The 10,750-nt window shown below is 40.6% G+C and overlaps 1 long non-coding RNA gene across 1 annotated transcript in view; it reads right to left on the minus strand.

Annotated features, from left to right (window-relative positions):
- Positions 1 to 10,149, minus strand: part of LOC137145658 (uncharacterized) — a 136,652-nt gene extending 126,503 nt beyond the window's left edge. Inside the window, exon 1 of the long non-coding RNA XR_010917704.1 lies at positions 10,093 to 10,149. This is a non-coding gene — a long non-coding RNA (uncharacterized lncRNA). The remainder of the gene's footprint in view (positions 1 to 10,092) is intronic.
- Positions 10,150 to 10,750: the final 601 nt, after the last annotated feature.

The following is a 10,750-nucleotide window of genomic DNA, read 5'->3' on the forward strand; positions in this document are numbered from 1 at the left end:
AAAAAAAATTCAAATAGGCTTTGAAATAATGTTGAATATTGATGCACATATAAAACAGCAATCAAGTTAAAACAAATGCTTCATTTAACAAACTGCCTGATTGTAAACCCAATTTAAGCTAAGAAACAGCAAACTTGTTTTTAAAAATAATAATTAATTATTATTATTATTATTATTAAGAGGGTGAGAGGGAAAATATATAAGCACATTGTTAGCTGTAAGTAGCAATACTGTCATCCTCATCATTATATTACAAGTACAGAGGAAAAGTTTCATCATACTGGCAAGCACCTCTATCCTGGAACACAGGTTAAGGGATGACATTGATCCTGTAAAGGCTATCTTTTTCACTGGCAGCAATTTGTATGCCTGCCATCCATGGTCTCCAAGCCATAAGTGTTTTCCATTTTGCAGAGAGATGGCTTAGAGTCCTTCCACTTTGATTTGCTTATTGTGTATTCCTCTTCATCATGTAATATCAAGGACACCTCTCCATGCATGCTACCCAGCTTTTACCTTCTAAGCAATGTTCTTTTAAATGCCCATATTTGTCTTAAATGTTTCATGACACTGGTAATACTTAATCATTCAAAAGCCCCTCCAAGCAAAGGAGCATCGTGATGTTGTTCAGTCTTGCAAAATTTCTCTTTCTAGCCTAGATTCTTCCATTCACTTCAACTTGGCTGGAATAGTATGTACCAGATGGCTCTTGTTAAATACACTTCAAAAAGCTTTTGCATCTACCATGATATTTTTCCACCTGCATGTTAAACATTATTTTGGACTCCTGCATGATGTTCCTTTGTAAATCAGTCCTGGGATCATTGCTTCAAGGTCTTTAGAGATGTGCACAAAAAATGTCAGTTTCACTTACCAGTCAGGCCAGGTCCTTTTCATTTATCTTGAAGCTCATCTCTGTCTATTTGAGGATGGTTTCTGAGATCTTCTCCAGAAAGGAGGTGAAGAGTTTACATGAACTAAGTCACATCTTATCTAACTCCACACGTCAATTTGATTTCTGCTCTCTTGTCAAGTTTAAATGTCAATAAGAGGTTTTATTACTCTTATTTTTTGTTCTTTTATTGCTTCCCACACTGCTTCTATTTCTACCAAGTCAAAGACCTCTCTCATAATCTGCCAAAGACATGTAAAGCAGAGAGAGCCAAAAATTGCAGAACATTGCTGCGCAGCAGAAAATGCTGGTTCTTTACTGCAGGAGATAATGCAAGAAGTCTCTGCAAGATCTTGCAGGTTCTGTAATTCCCTCCTGTCAAACATTACAATAAAACTGTATTTTTCCAATTGTCTCTGCTGTAAAATAATTTGCTGTATTCAGCAGTCTTCCAAAGAAGTTGATCCATTTTGCTGTATGGAGAGTGCTCCAAGATAGAGCGATTGAATTCCACCTCCTATCCATAGCTGACTGAAGTTGAGAGCTTCTTTAGATCTAAATCAACAATACCTTTGTAAAGAATCTTGTAGAACACTGACAGCAGACTTATGAACCTAGTTCTTGTAGTCCTATTGCAGTGACTGAGTCTGGTGGCATCTCTTCATTGTTTAAGAACTCAGGAAGTCTTGTTGGCAACATAGCAAATATTGGTCCTTCAACGCTTGGTATACAATTTATAAAGCAAAACCATTATTTCTTGGTGCTTAACCAATTTTCAAACGCTTAGCAGCCTTTTCAGTTCCATCTGCTTTGATTTCAACACTATCCTGGCATTATGAAGAATCATCTTCCAGGAAGCTTAATTCTCTAATGTATTCTTTATCTATTCATAGCGTATAAGGCCAGAAGGGATCATTGTGATCATCTAGCCTCAACTGCATAACACAGGCCATAGGATTTCTCTGAATGAATTCCTGTTTGAACTAGAACATATCTTTTAGAAAAACCTGCAGCCTTAATTTAAAAATTCCAGTGATGGAGAATCTACTACAACCCTAGATAAATTGTTCCAATGATTAATTACTCTCACTATTAAAAATGTACATCTTATTTCAAGTCTGACTTTGTCTAGCTTCAAATTCCAGCCTTGGTATACCTTTGTCTTCTAGACCAAAGAGCCCTCTATTGTCACACTCCTGTTCCCCACATAGTTACTTATAGACTGCGATCAAGTTACACCATAACCTATTCCTTGATAAACTAAACAGACTGAGCTCCGAGTCTTTTACTATAAGTCACTTTTTTCAATGCTTTACTCATGCTCATGGTTCTTCTCTGCACCCTCTGCAATGTTTAAACATCTTTCCTGAGGTGTGAAGACCAGAACTGGACACATTATTCCTACAGCGGTCACAGCAGTGCCAAATGCAGAGTTAATATAACCTCTCTACTCCTACTCGATATTTTACAAGTCAGTTTCTGTTCAAATCCCTCCTTCAACATTACCTGTAAGAAGAGAATATTAGCTATTAGCTAATAATAAGAACAAAACTTCCGAGTTACTGATCTTTGCATGGGTTCTCAGTAGATCCCTTCTTCTTCCTGCCTATCTTTTAGACTGCAAACTCCACAGGGCAGGGTCAATCTTAATTATGTGCCTTATATTGAACTAAGCATATTGTTGGTGCTAAAAGAAATTATATTAACGTTCAGTGTTCCTATCATGAAAAATTCCTCAGTGTCTTTACACTGGTATTTTTCTTAATTTGTCCATATATAATATTGGATTTATCTTAACTTCTCCAGGCACAGTTTTCTGCAAAACATCTATAATATCTTTAGTCATAGATTTGATACTGAGTTTGTCTTTAACAAAGAACACAAAACACAGAGATTTGACATGTATTTGCTATATTGTATCCCTGTTTCACAGAAAGATTCATGGATCCACTCTATTCCAGTATTCTTGTACAGACTAAAAATCAATCTTGAGATATGCTGTACACTTGCAATCCAATCCAGCAAAGCACTTAGCACATGCTTAACTTTAAGCATATGATTAACCTCATTGGACTCAGACACATACTTTAAGTTAAGGTGTCTTTATGACCTTTGCTGGAAGGGGTTCAGAGTGCTCAGCACCTTGCAGGATTGAGCCCTTACTTTATTTTAACACAAGCATACTATAACAATTTAAAATAAACACATATTAGTTTGGTATCAAGTTTTTTTTCTTCATGTTATAGATGCCTTCTTTCATATGAGTTTAAAAGGAATTCAAGAAATTTGGAAGGATACCATCCCAATTTTTTTTTTCTTTTTACATTGTAAATCAAAGCTTGTATTCCATTTATTCTGATTTACATCACAGTATATCATTTTCTCCAACGCTGCGTTGCTATTGTGAGGGTCTTGGGCACTGATGCACCTTCGTCTCTCCTATTCTCTGCTTGTGGCACATAGTCTAGTTTTCTGTGGGCTGTAATACTTTGGTCTAATTTCAGTTCTTGGGTTTAGTGTGCAGGTGCTAGGTGGTGGTGGTGGTGGTAGTCTGGGTTATGCAGGAGGCCAGACCAGATGATCTGGTGTTTCCTTTTGGCCTTAAACTCTGACTAATTATTAAGCCCATATATGGTCCAACGGAGCTGTTTACAAATGGCCCAGAAAATTGTTGCAGTAGTACATTGCTCAATAAAGGTAAATTATGTCTAAAAAAATCAATACTGAATACACAGAACAGTCAGGATTTAAAAGGAAGGAAAACTCAATTTTGCATACCACTGGGGCAGATCGAGGCTGAGAGCCGTACCTGTAACGCTGCAAAAATCCTTGACTTCACTGCGGCCAGGATTTCACTCTTTGACTTGATGGGAGTTTTGACTCAGTAAGAGATATAGTATGCTTCTATATTCATTTACTTCAGGCCCAGCTGTACATTCTGCCTTGATACCTAGCCACAAAGCAGCAGAACAAATGTTGTGTTTGCAGCCCTCATTTTGTCATTTCCTGTATTTTCAGTACTTAACCATCCCAATCTTAATGTTTTCCAAATGTAGTTTCATCACATGAAATTTCATAGATTTTTTTCAATCAAGTGTACAAGCTAAAAAGAAAAAAATCCCATAAGGTGGAAGTATTTGGCTTGACACCACCACACACTCCTACCCTACGTCTTTGTCTGTGCACTTTGCTAGGTGTATAGGAGAGAGACTCTCAAGTTCAACCATTAGAAGTGGTGCATTTGTTAAAGTGAGCATTCCTGCATTTGCACATTTTACAAGTCAGTGAGACCACCACCACGTAGCATGCACTTCCATGCACAGTGTTTAATTCTTTCATGAGTCATAACTCTGTCAAATCAAAAAGCATTTTTCAGAACACTGAAAGGTACTAATGAGAGCTACTTCCATGCCACATTTCAACTCTCAACCCTTAGCCCTTTAGGCAATAGACTTATGACAAAAAGAAAGTCACTAGGACAATTTTTAAACATTTACCCCCACTCTCACCTTACGGCTTATTTGAACAAGTTTGGGTTTTTTTACACTACAGCAGCTACACCAGTGCAGCTGCAGTGGTGCAAATCCCTAGTGCATTCCTCTCCACTAGTGTCAGAAATGATTTTGTACTGACACAGCCTACCCCAGTGCAAGAGAACACCAAACAAAATCTTAGTATAGACAAGTGTAACACGAACAGAGCCTGGTCATCAGCAGGCGGGACGAAACCAGGGACTTTTGAAGCTTAGTGTGTGAGTCTCTACTGCATGAGCTAAAAGCCATGTGGCCCTTAGCTGAGGCTGTAGCAGATTCATCAATCTCTAGCTGGGCTAGGTGCCGCTAGAGGGGGACAGAACACCACAACAAGCAGGGATGGGTTACACAAGCACTCAATCATTCAGGGTGGGTTGGGGTGAATGGGGGGAGGGGAAGAATCCAAAAATTCTACTGAGAAAAGACTAAAGCTTCAGAAAAGTATTAACAGCGAGGTTCAAAAAGAAGAGTTCTGCAAATATTTGCTATGGAGGACAAGGATATTCCCACTGTAATAATATGATAGTGCTTTATTAGATCTTAGAAAAAGGGAATACTACACAGGTGGTCCCTTTCCCAAACAGGTCTTTTTGTGTGCCTGAAATGTAATCAGAAAATTGCCCAAGATCTCATTTTCTGCTTCCTACACTGATTCTATTCCCTCTCTACAGCGATATTTGATTTCGATACTTCATTGCACAAAAACCTAATAATCAGCAAAGACAACTGCAAATATTGGTAGCCAATATAGCAGCCTTGTAAAGCACCTGTAGCGTGAGCGCCATAGAACTGCTGTTTGTGACGTTTATAGAGATACCAACAACTTATCTCCTCCCACCAACATAAGTAAGAGTTCTCAGCAGAAATTCATGATAAAGATCATTGTACTCCACACATAAAATTACCAAAAATATATGTACGAGACATAAACATGACTAATATGGAGTTGGCACTATATATATATAAGACCACATAAAAGATGAGGTATGGCATATAATAAAAATGAGTATGACCCAGCACGATTCTAGTTTTGTATGCTGTGCACCACCACACAAGGAATGAGGCAATAACAGGAGCTATTGTTTCTATAGGTAACAAAAACCACCACGTGCAAATCACATATCAAGGGAAGAATGACACCAAGGTGCCTCTTTATGGCATGGAAGAGGACCATCTTCTCCACTGCAAAATAATAAGTAATAGTGCTTTCATCATTCAGAGTAGTGCACAGAAACTTAGGTTTCACAGTTATTTATGACTCATACCTCTCCTATAAGTGTAATGATCCTCATTTTACAGATGGAGAAACTGGCATACAAAGGTGAAGTGATTTGCTCAAAGTTATACAGCAAGTTAGTGGGAATGGAATGTAAAAAGTTCCTGACTCCATGTCCTGGGGTTAGTCCATGAAACCAGTGCACCTCTTCTCTCACATTATATTGCATATGCCTACATTACTTACACATAGACATAGATGATCTAATCTTTCTATCTATCTATCTATATATATACACACACACACAGACATTTACATACAACACAACTGTACTTAAAATACTTACAAATTTAAGTAATTTATTGTTCACCAGTGATATATACTATCTATTGTTCCTATACTAACTAAACATGCACACTGTACCACAGCAATCGATAATAGACATGTCATGGTCGCCCTCTTGCTCAACACACTGGGGATTAAACCAGGGACCTCCAAACCCCAAAAGCATGAATGGCCAAAGGCTCCTTAGTTGATGTTGCAAGATTCAGATCTTCTACATATCGGGCACAAATAGGACCTGTAATACGTTCACGAGTAAAGCTGAGCAGCAGTTTGTTTGGGTTTTTGTTTTTTGACCATTAGTTTATTCACCAGGAAATGCAGTTTAGGGGCCGATTAGAACTATTTGTGAATTTAAGTCCAATTTGGCAAATTATTTCTTAAAAAAGGTAAAATATTTTGTTTTGACGTTTTCAAAAACAAACATTTTGACTTCCAGTTCCAGAACAACGTTTTGTTTAGAAGTTTAGCCAGCTTTATTTTTCAAAAAAAGAAGTAAATACACCTGAAAACAAACCAAAGAAATAATTTGAGTCGAACAAAACATTTCTTTCGCCCTGAAATGGTTTTTGTTGTGTTGTTTTCGTGAGGCACGTGTCCATTTTGTGTCAACCCTAACAAAATATTTTTCAGTTCAGCCACCAAACTGAAAAAATGAATTATTCACTCAGCTCTGCTCACCAATGGGTTACACACAGACTTTCAACATATCATCAGCTAACTCTTTTTTAAAAGAATTTTTTTTTTTTACTGAAGAAAGTTCATGCTTAAACCATGTTCCCTCCCTCCAGCCCGCCCACCCATGCAAAGGTTCTAAGGGAAGACCAAACTGCAGCTGACAGAACATACCCCAATGTAAGTGAAAGAACTTGGAAGGACAGCTGCATGTTCTACTGAAGCTGGAAATCTTGTGATACAGGAGATATTGGATGCTGTGACTGTAGTGAACCTAAGAGCAACCTAGCAACTACATGAGTCACGAGTATCTTTTTATTGTTCCAGAGGGGTAGCCGTATTAGTCTGTATACAGCAAAAACAACAAGAGTTCTGTGGCACTTTAAAGACTAACAAATTTAATATTTTCAGGCATAAGCTTTCGAGAGACTTCAGCTCTCTTCTTCAGATGCAGTAATACAGAAAATAGGTAACACAGAGGCATTTTTTATTTGATACATACAACTGGCAACTTTCACTATACATTAAAAAAGCCCCAAAACTTTGTAGATAATACTATGGGCCAAATTCTGTGCTACTTATTTGAACAAAAGTCTCACTGACATCAACACTGCTTTGCTTGAGTAAGAACTGAAGCATTTGATCCATTAACGTTGGATTGGTTAAGAAGATTTTCTACATTCAGCAATGTGAATAGGTCTTCTGGTATCTTTTAAAAGAAGCAAGTGTTTTTTATTCTTGTATGAAAACTCTTCAGGTAAGGAACGTAAAATATATAGGTTAACATGCAGGACCTTCAAGGAAAAATTTTTAATGCTTTATAATAGCACTAATTTGATTAAATTCTGTTTATGCTGCATAAAATTGCACTGCTTAATAAAATTAGTACAAACCAAACAACCTGCATGCAACTCTAACTCATTTCTGTTTCAATTATTTTAGACCAGTAATACATACAGTGCTTCTTTTCTAGTTGAGGCTTTTCTCTACAATTAAATGCTTTGATGGCAAGATGAGCAAAACTGGGCGTAAGCAGGCTCTTTTCTTGTCCTAATTTTGTTGATACCGGAATAAATGATGGATTATGGATGTTCTTGGCCTCTTACGAACGCTCGCTAGATTAAAAATCTAAAAATATATAGTGTTGCTTGATATACAGTAGTTTGGCATTGTTACAGTACATACTAACGCCTTTTATATAGATATTACTAAAAAAAATTGCTTGTATATGATATCAATCAATAAAAAAACTGCACTGACTGATTTGAAAATAAGCCTATATGAAATTGGTTGTTCTTTTTTTTTTAAACAAGACTTTCAGAACAAGATTTGAATTCTCTCAGTTTTCTTTCCTGACTAAAGATTTTATCTGTGTAGATGACTCAATTATAGCATTGTCAGTACAACTGAAGTCAGCCAAGTCCTCACCAATGTTCTCGTTTGCTGTATTTGCCAATCACATAGCCTTTACATAGTCATTCTTAATTATGGTCCTAATCCTGCAATCTAATTCACAAAGGTGGACTATACTTGTATAAAGTCTTACTGAAGTCACTGGGGCATTACCTGGTTGCAGGGATCCAACCAGTACAGATCACATTGCAGGATCAGGGCCTATGTTGAAATCAATGGAGCTACTTACATGGATTATTTGAGTGAATGAAGACTGAAGGATTGGGGCCTTGGATGGGGGAAAAAAAGTGTGGATACATTTGTGTCTTTTGTATCTTTGGATGCTTTCCGGAAAAAGAGTTTTATAAATGATTATTTAAATAGTTTTTTAAAAAAACCTAAGTCTTTGGCTTTCAGGGACTTTTCTAAAATATCACTGAAAAAAAAATCACAGAGCACTAATGTTCTTCTTCACACTTCTGAATTGTTTTTAAAAAAAATCTTCAAAGCTTTATAAGAGACCAGAGTACAATTCAGTTCCTCTATAGCAAAAACCAAAAAACAAAACAAACAAACAAACAACTTAAGTGTAACAGAGGCTACATTTTCCATTTCTCGTCAATTTCCAAGTTAAAACGATGTTCATCCCTACGTGACCAGAGAAGAAGAATAAAATAACCTACAGTCTGAGTAACTCAAGGCAACAGGTTAAAACTTCCAATCAATGACTGTGACAATGTAACGAATCATATTAACATAAGGGATATTTGCAATGCAGATTGTGTGTAACATTGCAAATTTTAATGAATTCAAGCCAGCACCTTAGACCCAGCTACAAGAAAGAAATCATGCCAAGTTAAAAATGCTATGTATCCCTGCAGCATGAGTCACCTTTTATTTGCATTATGCAGCTAACAGTGTCAGAACAATTAATTTCCAGTTTTGTCTGACCCCTGCAACAAGAAGAAAGAGACAACCGATTTTTCTAAGTTTCCTGACTTCTTGTAACTGGCCAGCAAAGCGAGAAGCAAACCTAATTTTGCTACAGAGAATTTAAGTCTTTAAAGTATTTCTGCGTTTTGATAGAGAAATTCTGTTGGAACCATCAGAGCACACAACCCTCATGACATCTTCTCTATTCTCAAAAAAAACAAAGCCCTCTAATTACTTCCTGATTATTTAAAAAAACCAAAAAACAGCGCCTCTGCTTTCACAACCCTTTGTCCCACTGTCACTTCCAACACCTCTTTGGACATCTATTTATGCCTACCTGATGCTAAGGCCAGGACAGAGGGCGCAACCTGCGGCCTTTGCAAAAAACGTTTAACCAGACTAAAACAATATCACTATTCATGCCAAATGCTGCCTTCTTTACTCGGGCAAAACTCCCAGCAAAGTCAGGGGGAGCAGGCCCTGCGTGAGGATGGCAGGATTTCTCCCTCCTCATCACTCGAAGAAGAGATCCTGCAGACACCGCTGAGTGCTCGCCCTGGGCCTCAGGCGGATTTTCTCCCCCCTTCGTTGGAAAGTGTCTGCACGGGGCACAGCGTGCCAGGAATCATCTTTTCTCCCACACCCACACAGGCGTGACTGCCGCACCCCCAGTGGCACGCGGCGAGCCCCGGCGGAGTGCGCTGTGCTGGGGTCTCCCTGTGCTGCGCACGGATTAGTGCCACCAGGAGAGCAAGGACCTCCCCCCCGTAAGGAAATGGCTCCAGCTGGAGGTTGGGGCAGCTGCTCCGGACCTAGCCTCAGCGGAGCCTGGCAGAGACTTCCCCCCACCCCCCTTTCTCTTGGAACAGCCCATCACGGCGAGACGCGCTGGGAGGCGAGCCCGAGCGGAGCGGCGAGCCCGGGCTGGGGGGGAACTTGGGGCGCAGCGCGCGCGTGCCGCGGCGGGCACAGCTGGAGCAAGCGGCGGGCACAGCTGGAGGAGCGGCGGCGCCCTTCGCGCCTGCCGCCGGCGCCGTGGGGGCGCCTCGGAGTTGGCCAACTTGCCCCCGGCCCGGCGCAGCGCATCTCCGAGCGTCCCCAGCCATTACCTTGGAAGCGGAGCGAGCCCGGGGCTCGGCGCGGCAGCGAGACGGGGCGGGCTGGGGGGACGGAGGGAGGGAGGGAGGGAGGGAGCCGTGGGGGGTTTTCAGCACGCAGCCGTAAAGCGGAGAGAAGCAACCCGTCCCTTTCCCTCCCTGCTGTGTGTGCACGATAGGAGGGAGCGGCCCGCTTGGCAGCCGGGGCCGGCGGCTCGGAGCGAGAGGGAAGGGGAGAGCAGCCGAGCCCGGCCAAGCTGCACAGGGTTTAAAGCGCAGGAGGCGCAGACCAGAGCTAGCCCTGAGCCGAAAAATCAGAGACTTGCCACGTGGACAAGCAGAAGAGGCGCTGCCCTGCGCCCGCCCGCAGATAGGCATTGCCCTACATGTAAACAGGCCCTTTCATCAACGCGAAGGCCAAGAGGTTCTGTCTCCCTCCTGCCAGCCTGCGGGGATTTGATCCTGGCAAGACCTCGGGGAAGTAGGAAGGTGTCGTTCCCACTGATCGGGAGGCAGCATAGGGTAGTTTAAGGGCATGTCTACACGGCAGAATTATGTTGGCCTAATGGACGTTGGCATACAGCCGCGGCAATAATTAAATGGCTTTTACGTGTCCACGCTACACTCCTTGTGTTGGCAGGCTGCGTCCTCCCCAGGAGTGCTTGCACTG

Source organism: Emydura macquarii, unplaced genomic scaffold (assembly GCF_026122565.2).
Source record: "Emydura macquarii macquarii isolate MOO-44397 ecotype Brisbane River unplaced genomic scaffold, CSIRO-AGI_Emac_v2 contig_3603, whole genome shotgun sequence".
In the NCBI taxonomy this organism is placed as follows: Eukaryota; Metazoa; Chordata; order Testudines; family Chelidae; genus Emydura; species Emydura macquarii.